The 15,480-nt window shown below is 34.0% G+C and overlaps 1 pseudogene; it reads left to right on the plus strand.

The window, feature by feature from the left end:
- Positions 1-3,564: 3,564 nt before the first annotated feature.
- LOC113709366 (exocyst complex component EXO70H1-like) lies at positions 3,565-5,973 on the plus strand (annotated as a pseudogene).
- Positions 5,974-15,480: the final 9,507 nt, after the last annotated feature.

Consider the following 15,480-nt stretch of genomic DNA (forward strand, 5'->3'; position numbering starts at 1 on the left):
TAGAAGGCTACTTTTAGGGGGGAAAAAAAAATTGCCTTGTCTCGACAGGAATAGATCTATACCATTTTCATGTTAGATCAACATTCCTACGATTGTTTATTTTTTCAGCAATAAACAAAGGAATTAGTCCAAATATTGACTCTGTGCAATAAGATGGCAAATAAGTTTATTCGGTACCATTGGACAATTGTTATTTTATTTTCAATTTCATATTGTTATATTAGGAGATTATATAGGGTGGTAATCCACATATCATATTAATAACTAGGTTTTGGCTGATAGGCTCCAATGGACACTCGTTAGAAGAGGTTTCAGGTGTTTAACTTTTTTTTTTTTTAAAAAAAATAAACTCAATTCAGAAAAGCATTTAGAGTAATGAATATGGATATGTGCATTTATATGGTAAATTTAGGTGTGCTAATGAGTATCCGCTGCCAAAAAAAAATTAAATAAAATTATTAAGTAGTAATATGACTGAATTTGAGAAATTAGGGAGAGATGAACAACTTTGATACGACGAGATTGTGGTTCTTGTATCCATTCCGTGTATAAATAAAATGATGGTGATACATCGCTCGCTAAACCCTCTTTTCTTGGTTCATAATTACACACTAAACCCTCCTTTGACATGGTGCGAAATTTCCACGTCTGTTGCCTTCGGAGACTTTTACCTAATACTCGCCAAATGTCTCCTAAATGCAGTGCTTGAACTAGAAGATGCAATGCAAGTGTATTTATTTTTCTCCTTTCTAAATTCATATGCCTTCTGGGTGACAGCATGAGCCGAGCGTGTCTTCTGATCAAGTTCAGATCGGAGGACGTTAATTTTTTAATGCTCCAAAAGAAAAGGGTCCATGCATTAGATTCACCCAGGCGATAGTGTACTGGTTTATAAAGCCGTTTGCGGTCTTGGACAATTAACATTAACCGCTTACGCGTTGATTCAATGAAGAAGGCCAAGTACTTTTGTGCTTTTTACTGCTGGCTTTGATCATGAAAGGTACTTTGATTAGACTTATGCAAGAGGCAAGAAGGCTACTTAGTCAACAATTCGGCAGCCATCCATCTGAAAAACAAAAAATAAGTAAATAAATGAGAAGGTTAAAAACCGAGGGAATACAACAAGAGTTTTAACATTTAGTGCCATCCATCTGAATTTGCAAGTTTGATTTTATAAGGGTTTATTATCATCTGAAGTTCTTTGAACATAGAGAATCAACTTTGTCCTAATTATTTAAATTATTTCGTTTAATTAATGCACGCTCCTTTAATTTATTCTTTTTGACCAGGTATAATGGCAAAATGGCTTTGTTAACATCATCTCTGACGGTAGGATTTGATCAGAGCGTTCTAAGACACTCCCAAGAATGGTCATTATTATATCTTATAACTTGCAAGTTTGAAGATCAGAATTTGAAATATGGCCTTTTTTAATCACTTTCTGGTATCTCTGTACATGTATCACAACGAAGTTGGTGGATATTTCCAAAGCACCACAATGAAGAGTAACTATTTAACCCCTTAAAAGAGTACCTCTTTTTTTTCACACACACACACATATATATATGTATATATCTAAGCTTACTAGATTATAAAAATTTTGACACTCTCCTAGCTAGCATATTGATGCGTTCATTTTGACTTCTCAAAAGATGTATTCATCTTGGCAACTACGGGAGCGAGGACTCCTAGCCTGTTTTTGCTTCGATCACAGAGATATATTCGAACGCGTTTCTTGAACACCAGGTCGGCTTGGCTGCACCCAGTATGGTACTTGCCATTGTCGTATTATACCACAGAAAATTCAGGCAAAAAAATAATAATAATAAGGAAAGAAGTTGGACAAGACGAACGAGTCTTGGACGCTGAAAACCATCATGTTAAAATTGTAGTCACAATCAATCATGAGTACGATTTTCTCCATTTCTTACTTGTGGATCAACCTCTGACAACGTTGATCCAAACTGACAACGCTGTTTTCTTCCATTCTCCTTAAATGAATGCATAGACCGTGAGCCCACCGCAGAACCACATTATCATCAAAATGTCAGTCCACAGAAATGTAAAATGAAAGTTTTTTTTGCTGTTATGGAGAAGGCTTTTGGATAAGTACTGGGAGACAACATGAAAAAAAAAATAAAAATCACGGACGCGTATCCAATAAATCTCCTATATATGCAGAATAAATTGTGCGTATCCAATGAAAATTTTTGTTTCAAAAAAAAAAATTTATGTACAATAAAAGAATGGTGTACATAGCTAGCGACGATGTTTCTCAGCAGTTAGAGTTAGGTTAGATGAGAAGCTGAAATAGTGATGTAACAACGAGTGCTAGCTGTTCTTCTGAAGCGTGAAAATGTGTGGACTTGCGCTTCATTGCATGTCAAGAATCCACTAAAACATATATACTCTTCAAAAGGCACCCAAAAAAAAATACAACTGTGGACTAAAATTCAAAGTGAAATAGCCTTGCTATACCATTGCAGAAAGAGCAAGATGACATAATCTTGCGTCCTTGGGCTACATCCTCTTCAAAGTCTAGAGTTGATTATGTCTTGTTTACATCCTCTTTCATGCAGCATCAAACTTCAAGGCCCGTTTGTCAAATGAATTTTTTGAATATTTGTCTAAAACTTTACTATAGAAGTTATAGAAAAAATTTTTGAAGTGTGTAAATTTTTGGATATTTTAAAATATATAATTTAACATTTACAGAAGTTTTTTAAGGTTACTATAGTTAAAATTGTTAAAAAACTTGTAGCAGATAAACTTGACAAAAAACTTGTTTGCCAAACAGGCTCCGGTACTAAGGCATCGTAATGAGATTAAAACAAATGGTCCTTATAGTTAAGAGACAATCTTCGATTCTGTTGTTGGTTCTTTTAATCAGAGAATTAATTTGGTCTGTACATCCTTTATGAAGCATGTTCTCTTCATTGCTTCATTGAAAGGAAAAATGCATGTTGCTATACATATATGCTATAATGTACTAGTATTTATGAAGATGCCATGTAGCAGTACCAAAACATTTAATACTTCTATCAATTGTGCCATGTTGTAGTCATTCACCATCATCAATAGCAAAATCTAACCCCGCGAATTTAACCAATTTTGCTGTCAACCTTTCATTTTTAAAGAGTATATGTAGTATAAACCAAAGCTCATATTCCCTAAAAATTTTACAAATTTACGAATAAGATAATATACCTTTAATCTAGTAATCACAATTGGGCCTGTCAGCAGTAGATGTTTGTTTGCATACATATAATCCCAAACACAACTAAACGAAGTGCATTCCAAATATACAACCAAATCAATGAAAGAACAAGTCAAAAGGAGGGAAGACACAGAAAAAATTGCAAAAAGAGAAAAAAGGAGGTAAGAGTAAGAGTAAAAATAGTGTAAAACAAAAGAAAGAGCATTGTAACCTTCGTTAAGAACAAAAAGTTGAACATCATGACTAACCAAAAATGTTGGACATCAGGAACAAACGAAAGCGAAAATGATCACCCAAAAAGCCACATCGCTTGGGGACCTGATAAAACAAGAAAGAAACCGCGTTCACCCAACTCTATATATACATCATCATATGTGTTTCCCCTCCTCTCCTTGGTCAATGGTCATGCAACTTCTTGCTCTCTCTAACTCTTCTTCTGAGTCTCAACTAACCTAGTATTAGTAATCTTCTCAAACTCACAAATCTCTGTTTCCTGGTTCTCTTTGAACAAGAAGATTGCATCAATTTGCACTCGTTTGTACCTCTTGAATACCGTCCACATACAAAGAACCTGAGCTAGATTAAAAAGAAAGAAAGAAATCAGTACAAAGGAAAATGAAGATGAGAAATAAGATTTTCTTGTCTCCATTGATAAGCCCGACATCATCACACAGCTCCTCCCACAGCTCTAAGACTTCCCCACACACTCTCTCCGCAACAATCATGGAGGAAAATGTCGACTGCGCAGAAGTAATCATCAGAAAATGGGACCTCAATGCCACTGATTCCGCTCGTTTATATTCTTCCAACACCCCTTCTCTTTTCGCGCAAGATCACCGCAGTCAAGCCCAGCAGTTCATCAAGTCCGTCAACGACTTGCAATCTGCAATGCACTTCTTCGTCAGTGAGGACCCCGGCTCACCAATGCTCATCCGGGCTCAGAACCTGATGCAAATTGCCATGAAAAGATTAGAGAAGGAATTCTACTCTGTTCTCAAAACCAACATGACCGCTCTCCACCTAGAATCCGTCTCCCTCCGGTCATCCAGTTCGAGGGCCTCCTCCACTTGGTCTGCCTTTTCTGACTTCCAAAATGGAGAAACTTCCGAAGGAGAAGATGATGATGAAATTACAACTGATATCGATCAAATTCATATCAAAAGCAACAAAACTGAAAAAGTATACGAAGATGTCATGAGCGACCTCAGAGTTATCGCGAATTGCATGATTAGTTCCGGATACGGAAAAGAATGCATGCATATTTATAATCTTATCCGAAAATCGATAATCGACGAGACTCTGTATTACTTGGGAGTTGAGCAATTGAGCTCCTCGCAACTTCAGAAAATGGCGTGGGATGACATAGAAGTTAAAATAAAGAAGTGGCTGGCTGCCGTCAAGACCGCCGTCAAAACTCTCTTTCACGGCGAAAGAGTTCTCTGCGATCATGTCTTCTGTGCTTCTGAAAAGATCAGAGAGACGTGTTTCACCGAGATTTCCAGAGGTAATGCATTGACGCTGTTCAGCTTTCCGGAAAATGTAGCCAGGTGTAAGAAGATTTTCTCGCCGGAGAAGATGTTCAGGTTTTTGGATATCTACGAGGCTGTTTCCGAGCTCTGGATTGATATTGGAATGATTTTCTCTTTTGATTCGCTCTCTGGAGTTAGAGCTCAAGCGATGACGTCGCTCTTGAAGCTCGGAGAAGCTGTCCGGACGATGCTCTTGCAGTTCGAGTCGGCGATTGAGAAGGACTCCTCGAAGATGGCGGTTCCCGGCGGGGGAGTCCACCCGCTCGCTCGTTATGTCATGAATTACTTGGTTTTCCTCACAGATTATAGCGGTGCGTTGGCTGATATCGTCACCGATTGGCCTACGTCGGTCCAAAAGTCGCTGCCGGAGTCTTACTTCTCCAGTCCGACTTCGGCTACCGACGTCGATGACGACTCTCCAGCGTCGACGATCTCCGTCCGGCTGGCATGGATTATCCTTGTTCTCCTCTGTAAACTGGATGGCAAAGCGGGATGCTACGGGGATCACGTGGCGCTTTCCTATTTGTTCCTGGCGAATAACTTGAACTACGTCGTTTCGAAGGTTAAAACCTCGAATCTGATGCTCTTGATGGGGGCCGATTGCGTGTCAAAGCACGAGTCAAAGGTCAAACAGTACTCAGCAAAATACGAAAGGATGGGTTGGGCAAAGGTGCTGACGTCATTGCCGGATGACGCGACGGTGGAGATTTCTTTACCCGAAATAAAGGATTCTTTCAGAAAATTTAATTCGGGTTTTGAAGAGGCATACCGGGTACAGAGTTCGTGGGTCATACCGGATTCGAAGCTCCGGGACCAGATTAAGTTTTCTCTGTCGGAGAAGATGGTTCCGGGTTATCGGGTATTTTATGAGAACCACAGAGAAGAAGTTGGAGATGAATCAATTGTCAGATTTACCCCTGACGACTTGGAGAATTGCTTGTCTGATTTGTTCTAGGGGAAGAGTGAAGGTATGGGGAGTTCGAGAGCGACGTCGTACCGGGTTTCTTCTGTTTCAATTGACCAATAAATTAGGGATTAGTCAGATATTATTGGCCTGCTTATACCCTCAAAAAGCAAAAAGGAAACAGCAAAGTTTACTATTGGCCGGCCACAATGGTAAACGTCCATTTCATTGTAAAGAAATGTCCAAAACAAAAACTGCTTATAGAATTCTTTTGAGCTCGCATACTATAGGAACATGGAAATAAAAACCGTACATTTTATTCATGTCGTCTTGCTTCGTTTAGTATTCCTTTTCTGTCTCAACTTATTAGTTCAATTATTAGAGTTTATTTGTTTAAAGTTTTAAGTACTACTTTTACTATTAAAGTTCTTTATACGTATTTAATCGTATCCATCATAAGATTTCTTAGGAATGTTTTGTACTTATAGCCTAATGCATTTAAGTATGGCGGGCAGTAGGAGGCTAATTGATTAGAATATAGGTGTAAAAAAGAAAAGTCAGACACTTGTGGATCTGACAGAGTCCATGTATAAAACAATGGGTACCGGGCTGAGACAGCCCGGCACCTGACAGAAACTTTTTTTTTTAAAAAACATGTCAGGTGCCGGGCTGAGACAGCCCGGCACCTGACACATTTTTAAAAAAAAAAAGATGTCAAGTGCCGGGCTGTGTCAACCCGGCACCTGACATCCAATTGTGAATGTGAATTTCACATTCACTCAATTGAGTGAATTGCAATTCACATCGAATTGAGTGAATTGCAGTTCACTTTATTTGTTAAGCTAGTTGATAAATGCAATTCACTTTAATTAGTTTAGTGAATTAATTAGTTTAATTAATTGAGTGAATTAATTTTAAGAGATTCGATCAAATGCATTTAATTAAGGTGATGAATTAGGTTTAATTTTTTATTTATTAAATATTCATTTATTTGTTATAAATGATTTAATTATAATGCATTATTTGTTGTTATTTAATTACACTTTATTTGTTGTTATTTGTTATACTATTCGTTGTTATTTAATTACCCTTTATTTGTCGTTATTTGTTATATTATTTCTTATTATTTCTTATAATTATAGAATCACACCTGACAGGAAATTTTTTTAAAAAATCTATCAGGTGTTGGACTGTGTCAGCCCGGTACCTGACCGAATTTTTCTGAAAAATAAAAAAAAATTAATAAGTCTACCAAACAAAATGTGCCGAATAACAAAAATTTCTTAGTGAAACTTTCCCAGTAGAATTCAAATCACTTGACTTGAAATACAATTATCTAGTATTCATATTCTTTTAATTTTGAATTTTCCTCTTTCATTTATAGCTTCTCATTTTATTCGCAAGAAAATATCGTAAGGCTGAAATTGTGATATGATTAGTAATTATCAATCGCAATTTGTGACACGTTGCATCATGCAAAAGATCAAAACCCTAAACACTAAACACTAAACCCTAAACCCTAAACCTAAAAACCCTAATCCCTAATCCCTAAAGCCTAAAGCCTAAACCCTAAAGATCAAAACCCTAAACCCTAAACCCTGAACCTTGAACCCAAAACCCTAAACCCTAAACATTTTAGATTTTGTATTCATTCTCGTGTTGGTACTTATATTGAATTTTTGCATTTTACCAATTGAACATAATGCATACTAATAGAACATCTATTTAAGTTTTGAATTTTTTTCGTAGTTTGTATTGTGAGGATAATTTCATAAATCTCCCATACAAAAAAAAATCAAAAAACCAAAACAAGAAAAAAAGTTTAATAAAAAGCTGAGTCGACCTGAAGTACTAAATACTTTGAAATTTAAGTTAATTAATTTACATTTCAAAGTTGAAACGTAAGAAAAAGAAGAAAATAGATTTGTGCAAAATCACTAATTACTCCTATAGAATGTTAAACTATGAAAATTTTTTCAAACAAAATATACCATTCATTTTGTAATAAGATGTAGTTCTCAAATTGTTGAGAAATTATTTGTTAGAATTTTTATGTAATTTTTAATGTTCACTATAATTTTGTAAAACTAAATTTATTGTGCAATATATAAAAAAAAGGACCAAAAAAAGAGGAAAAAATGCATAGCGTGACAACGGTGAAATGGCTAGATATAAAAATAATGATAAGCATTCAAATAATAAAAGGCTAAATTCCCATATTATAATATTTGATATTTAGCAAACATGTAATGAAGATTGTATATTTTGTCTACCCAGAAGATTCCGATCTAAACCCAAAAGATTGTATATTTTGTCTACCAAATCATCATAACCTACCATCTCTGTAAGGAACAACACTTGTTTCGGTATAGAAGGATCATATGAAATTGACCCTCCTTCGTTTATAATTTTTTCACCCCAATATACTTGAATGACCAAGCAATTATCACTTGACATGTTATACCTATTAGAGATGAGTGTTGATAGCATTTTAGAACCTCATTAATATGCTTATTTGAATAATTAATTAATTGAATCAAATATATATAATTTATAACAAATAAATAAATAATTGCGATTCTATAATTATAAGAAATAATAACAAATAACAACAACTAAAGTGTAATTAAATAACAACGAATAATAACAAATAGTATAACAAATAACAACAAATAAAGTGTAATTAAATAACAACAAATAATAACAAATAACAACAAATAATGCATTATAATTAAATAATTAAATCATTTATAACAAATAAATGAATATTTAATAAATAATAAATTAAACCATCACCTTAATTAAATGCATTTAATCGAATCTCTTAAAATTACTTCACTCAATTAATTAAACTAATTAATCCACTAAACTAATTAAAGTGAATTGCATTTATCAACTAGCTTAACAAATAAAGTGAATTGCAATTCACTCAATTGACTCAATTGGATGAATTGCAATTCACTCAATTGGATGTCAGGTGCCGGGCTGACACAGCCCGGCACTTGACATCTTTTGTCAAAAAAAATGTGTCAGGTGCCGGGCTGTCTCAGCCCGGCACCTGACATGTTAAAAAAAAAAAAAGTTTCTGTCAGGTGCCGGGCTGTCTCAGCCCGGTACCCATAATTTTATACATGGACTCTGTCAGATCCACAAGTGTGTGACTTTTCTTTTTTACACCTATATTCTAATCAATTAGCCGCAGTAGGAGGATAATGTATTCAATATTCATATATTCATAGGAGTGTAAATGAATTTAATCATACCAATCACTCTAGTGTTCAAATTTGTTTAATTATTTTAATAAGTTTGAAATTTTGTTTAAATTTGACTTATTTATTTGTCGAATTAAGTGTGAACGAACTTTTTTTTTATCAAATTTAAACGTTTTTGAATATATAACGCTGTTCAATCTTGATTTGATTAGTTGATGAATCGAGTTCTTACCAAGTCGAACTTGATTCGAGTGTCAGGTAATTTGATGTATCTTTCAATCCTACGTATGCATTAGCTGAAATTATCAACAAATTTAAAATTATGCCTCTTGAAATGTGTTGACAATAATATTTTGCAATTTCTTGTCATGTCTCCAATGAACTTCAGTTTCTCCTTTTATCGTTTTCATAAGAGCGGAGTGAGTCTTGTCATCTGAGGAGGTTTCTGCCACTGAGTCGGTGAGTGTTCTGTTGCACTCCAGGTTAATTCTGATCGGCCGGCTCTTCATGATTGTTGTCTTATCCTTTCCAAACTTTCTCCAAAAGACGTGGAATTAGTTGGAGCAATACTTCAGAACCTTCGGAACAAATCGAAATGCTGCGGTCTTTGATGGTTCTTTCATTCAAGGACCCTCTTATAGCATTGTTCTTTGTTCCCCTAGATTACTTCAAGAATTCCAACAAGTTCTCTCAGTCTCTACGAGCTCAACACCTTCATCAACAAGATTTCCTTGAGGTAAATTTTGATGGAGCAATTTTATCGCAAGATCATTCTTCGGGTATAAGTGTGGTAATACGTGATGATCATGGTCAATTTGTCTCGCAGAAGATTACTGGAATTTTGGCACCTGACGTTGTGGAAGCTTATACTACTACTACAAAGGCCGCAAGCAAGCTTTTGCTCTAGTTAAATATGCAGAAAGCTGTACTTGAAGGTGATGCCCTCATGTTGGAGAGTTTCGAATCAAATGATTCTCCATGTGGAGTCTTAATTGGTGATGTTTTTATCTCTTAACCATAAGTTTTCCGGATTGAAATGTTTGCTGGGTTCCTAGACGTTTTTAATCAGGCTGCCCATCTTCTTGCTAGAAGTGCTCTGTCACTTGATGATTTATGCGCATGGAGAACAAGTTTCTTTATTAAAAAAAAAAAAAAAGAAGAAGAAAATAAAATAAAAATTCTTACCAAGTCATGTCGAATTTTCTTTTTCCCAAATATTAGGAATTAGCACATGGGAATAAAAGAGCCCAAATTAGCGGTGGAAAATCTCAAATCCGCAGGGAGCCCAATAGTTTTGCGGAAAACCTGACTACTACTTGGGCTAGGCTAAAGGACCTCTAGAGTAGGCTGATCCTTGTTTAGGTGAACAAAGGTACATCTCCGATCTCACATTAAACTTGGGAGGAGCAACGGCCCAATTGATGCTTGCATTAAGTTTTTTTTTTTTTTTTTTTTTTTGAAGTTATGCTTACAATTTTCAACTACGAATATTTCCAAACTTTTAATAGAGTCAATTCTGACAACGGATCTGAAATTATTTCAGGAATTACTCAGTGGGTGTGTCAACCTCGGCATTATATATATATATATATATATATATATATATATATATATATGCATTATTGTGGAATTAAATATGAGGGTTCTACAAGGGGAGTCAACTCTATCCACTTGATCAATAAATGTAACAGCAATAGAGCGACCCCCTGGCTGGGGCACCAAATTGAAATTAACTAAAAGAATGGGAAAACAATAAAAGGATAAAAAAAAGGTGTTAAATTTACACCCCTACTTCTTAATTAAATTCCCAGTTTGTACATATTTGAATACTATATATGGGTCATGAATTCAACAAAGGTATAAATTCAAAATTAAGAAATGTGGATTTAGACTTAATTAATGGGGGTAAGAAAAATGAACATCTAGTAATGACTGATATAGTAAGTTTTCTGCATTTTAGATGAGGAGTATTATAGAATTTATAGATCCAAGCGCACACGGTACAAAATTTGTACGTAGCTAATTCTAACATAAGTACCAATTTCTTGTTTGTCTCCTCAACCAACAAGAAGGATCTTTTGCATAATTTGTGTTGGTATGTGTGTGTTTTTTTTTGGGTTTTTGTTTTTGTTTTTTTTTTTTGTGGGGTGGGGGCGGGGGGGAACTAAAGTACTACTCTTAATTGATTTCAAGTGATGGTTGAAGCAAATTAAGGACTAGCTAATAAGTGCTGGTATTTAATTATATATTTATTGTTAAACGAAGTTGACTTGAAGGTTGCTACTTTCTTTTTCTTTCCAAAAGCGGCAGATGTACTTGAAGGTTGTTACTTTCAATGCTGAAATTTCGCTGGCTAAGGGCTTCACGTCAACGGAAGTTTGATGAGCAATAATTCTTAGCGCTTTCGTTTTCATTTGAATTGTGACACCTTCGCAAAACATTGTGGGGAAAAAAATGTCGAAATTTCGTTTTTTTACATTGATAACGAACATAAAACTAATAATATTAGTGAAGTAGAGAAATTAAATTAATCATTTGAATTGATAAAAGGGTTTTCGATCATCGAGTTGTATAAGGTTGTTTGAGCCATGTCTGCACTCCAATTGAGTTTCGGCCATTGAATAGCCAACGAAACTGGTTTCCCTCCCGCTGTACTAATAATTAAGCCACAGTTGAAAGCCACAAGGGGCGGCTCCAACTGTGGCTTAGGTTGGACTGCGAGTGTATTTGATTATTATCGTTCAAATTCTCTACCTTTTTTCTTTCTGGATCCTGATAAGTCATAACAATTAATTCATCATCTGTAAGTGGCAATCTAGTTAGAAGTTAAGGGTGACCCCACATTGTATTTGTTCTCTTTGGATAAACTAATCAACATCTAATGCTAATCAACATCTGTGTCAGCCCGGCACCTGACATCCAATTGTGAATGTGAATTTCACATTCACTCAATTGAGTGAATTGCAATTCACATCGAATTGAGTGAATTGCAGTTCACTTTATTTGTTAAGCTAGTTGATAAATGCAATTCACTTTAATTAGTTTAGTGAATTAATTAGTTTAATTAATTGAGTGAATTAATTTTAAGAGATTCGATCAAATGCATTTAATTAAGGTGATGAATTAGGTTTAATTTTTTATTTATTAAATATTCATTTATTTGTTATAAATGATTTAATTATAATGCATTATTTGTTGTTATTTAATTACACTTTATTTGTTGTTATTTGTTATACTATTCGTTGTTATTTAATTACCCTTTATTTGTCGTTATTTGTTATATTATTTCTTATAATTATAGAATCACACCTGACAGGAAATTTTTTTAAAAAATCTATCAGGTGTTGGACTGTGTCAGCCCGGTACCTGACCGAATTTTTCTGAAAAATAAAAAAAAATTAATAAGTCTACCAAACAAAATGTGCCGAATAACAAAAATTTCTTAGTGAAACTTTCCCAGTAGAATTCAAATCACTTGACTTGAAATACAATTATCTAGTATTCATATTCTTTTAATTTTGAATTTTCCTCTTTCATTTATAGCTTCTCATTTTATTCGCAAGAAAATATCGTAAGGCTGAAATTGTGATATGATTAGTAATTATCAATCGCAATTTGTGACACGTTGCATCATGCAAAAGATCAAAACCCTAAACACTAAACACTAAACCCTAAACCCTAAACCTAAAAACCCTAATCCCTAATCCCTAAAGCCTAAAGCCTAAACCCTAAAGATCAAAACCCTAAACCCTAAACCCTGAACCTTGAACCCAAAACCCTAAACCCTAAACATTTTAGATTTTGTATTCATTCTCGTGTTGGTACTTATATTGAATTTTTGCATTTTACCAATTGAACATAATGCATACTAATAGAACATCTATTTAAGTTTTGAATTTTTTTCGTAGTTTGTATTGTGAGGATAATTTCATAAATCTCCCATACAAAAAAAAATCAAAAAACCAAAACAAGAAAAAAAGTTTAATAAAAAGCTGAGTCGACCTGAAGTACTAAATACTTTGAAATTTAAGTTAATTAATTTACATTTCAAAGTTGAAACGTAAGAAAAAGAAGAAAATAGATTTGTGCAAAATCACTAATTACTCCTATAGAATGTTAAACTATGAAAATTTTTTCAAACAAAATATACCATTCATTTTGTAATAAGATGTAGTTCTCAAATTGTTGAGAAATTATTTGTTAGAATTTTTATGTAATTTTTAATGTTCACTATAATTTTGTAAAACTAAATTTATTGTGCAATATATAAAAAAAAGGACCAAAAAAAGAGGAAAAAATGCATAGCGTGACAACGGTGAAATGGCTAGATATAAAAATAATGATAAGCATTCAAATAATAAAAGGCTAAATTCCCATATTATAATATTTGATATTTAGCAAACATGTAATGAAGATTGTATATTTTGTCTACCCAGAAGATTCCGATCTAAACCCAAAAGATTGTATATTTTGTCTACCAAATCATCATAACCTACCATCTCTGTAAGGAACAACACTTGTTTCGGTATAGAAGGATCATATGAAATTGACCCTCCTTCGTTTATAATTTTTTCACCCCAATATACTTGAATGACCAAGCAATTATCACTTGACATGTTATACCTATTAGAGATGAGTGTTGATAGCATTTTAGAACCTCATTAATATGCTTATTTGAATAATTAATTAATTGAATCAAATATATATAATTTATAACAAATAAATAAATAATTGCGATTCTATAATTATAAGAAATAATAACAAATAACAACAACTAAAGTGTAATTAAATAACAACGAATAATAACAAATAGTATAACAAATAACAACAAATAAAGTGTAATTAAATAACAACAAATAATAACAAATAACAACAAATAATGCATTATAATTAAATAATTAAATCATTTATAACAAATAAATGAATATTTAATAAATAATAAATTAAACCATCACCTTAATTAAATGCATTTAATCGAATCTCTTAAAATTACTTCACTCAATTAATTAAACTAATTAATCCACTAAACTAATTAAAGTGAATTGCATTTATCAACTAGCTTAACAAATAAAGTGAATTGCAATTCACTCAATTGACTCAATTGGATGAATTGCAATTCACTCAATTGGATGTCAGGTGCCGGGCTGACACAGCCCGGCACTTGACATCTTTTGTCAAAAAAAATGTGTCAGGTGCCGGGCTGTCTCAGCCCGGCACCTGACATGTTAAAAAAAAAAAAAGTTTCTGTCAGGTGCCGGGCTGTCTCAGCCCGGTACCCATAATTTTATACATGGACTCTGTCAGATCCACAAGTGTGTGACTTTTCTTTTTTACACCTATATTCTAATCAATTAGCCGCAGTAGGAGGATAATGTATTCAATATTCATATATTCATAGGAGTGTAAATGAATTTAATCATACCAATCACTCTAGTGTTCAAATTTGTTTAATTATTTTAATAAGTTTGAAATTTTGTTTAAATTTGACTTATTTATTTGTCGAATTAAGTGTGAACGAACTTTTTTTTTATCAAATTTAAACGTTTTTGAATATATAACGCTGTTCAATCTTGATTTGATTAGTTGATGAATCGAGTTCTTACCAAGTCGAACTTGATTCGAGTGTCAGGTAATTTGATGTATCTTTCAATCCTACGTATGCATTAGCTGAAATTATCAACAAATTTAAAATTATGCCTCTTGAAATGTGTTGACAATAATATTTTGCAATTTCTTGTCATGTCTCCAATGAACTTCAGTTTCTCCTTTTATCGTTTTCATAAGAGCGGAGTGAGTCTTGTCATCTGAGGAGGTTTCTGCCACTGAGTCGGTGAGTGTTCTGTTGCACTCCAGGTTAATTCTGATCGGCCGGCTCTTCATGATTGTTGTCTTATCCTTTCCAAACTTTCTCCAAAAGACGTGGAATTAGTTGGAGCAATACTTCAGAACCTTCGGAACAAATCGAAATGCTGCGGTCTTTGATGGTTCTTTCATTCAAGGACCCTCTTATAGCATTGTTCTTTGTTCCCCTAGATTACTTCAAGAATTCCAACAAGTTCTCTCAGTCTCTACGAGCTCAACACCTTCATCAACAAGATTTCCTTGAGGTAAATTTTGATGGAGCAATTTTATCGCAAGATCATTCTTCGGGTATAAGTGTGGTAATACGTGATGATCATGGTCAATTTGTCTCGCAGAAGATTACTGGAATTTTGGCACCTGACGTTGTGGAAGCTTATACTACTACTACAAAGGCCGCAAGCAAGCTTTTGCTCTAGTTAAATATGCAGAAAGCTGTACTTGAAGGTGATGCCCTCATGTTGGAGAGTTTCGAATCAAATGATTCTCCATGTGGAGTCTTAATTGGTGATGTTTTTATCTCTTAACCATAAGTTTTCCGGATTGAAATGTTTGCTGGGTTCCTAGACGTTTTTAATCAGGCTGCCCATCTTCTTGCTAGAAGTGCTCTGTCACTTGATGATTTATGCGCATGGAGAACAAGTTTCTTTATTAAAAAAAAAAAAAAAGAAGAAGAAAATAAAATAAAAATTCTTACCAAGTCATGTCGAATTTTCTTTTTCCCAAATATTAGGAATTAGCACATGGGAATAAAAGAGC

This window comes from Coffea arabica, chromosome 1e (genome assembly GCF_036785885.1).
Source record: "Coffea arabica cultivar ET-39 chromosome 1e, Coffea Arabica ET-39 HiFi, whole genome shotgun sequence".
Taxonomy (NCBI): Eukaryota; Viridiplantae; Streptophyta; class Magnoliopsida; order Gentianales; family Rubiaceae; genus Coffea; species Coffea arabica.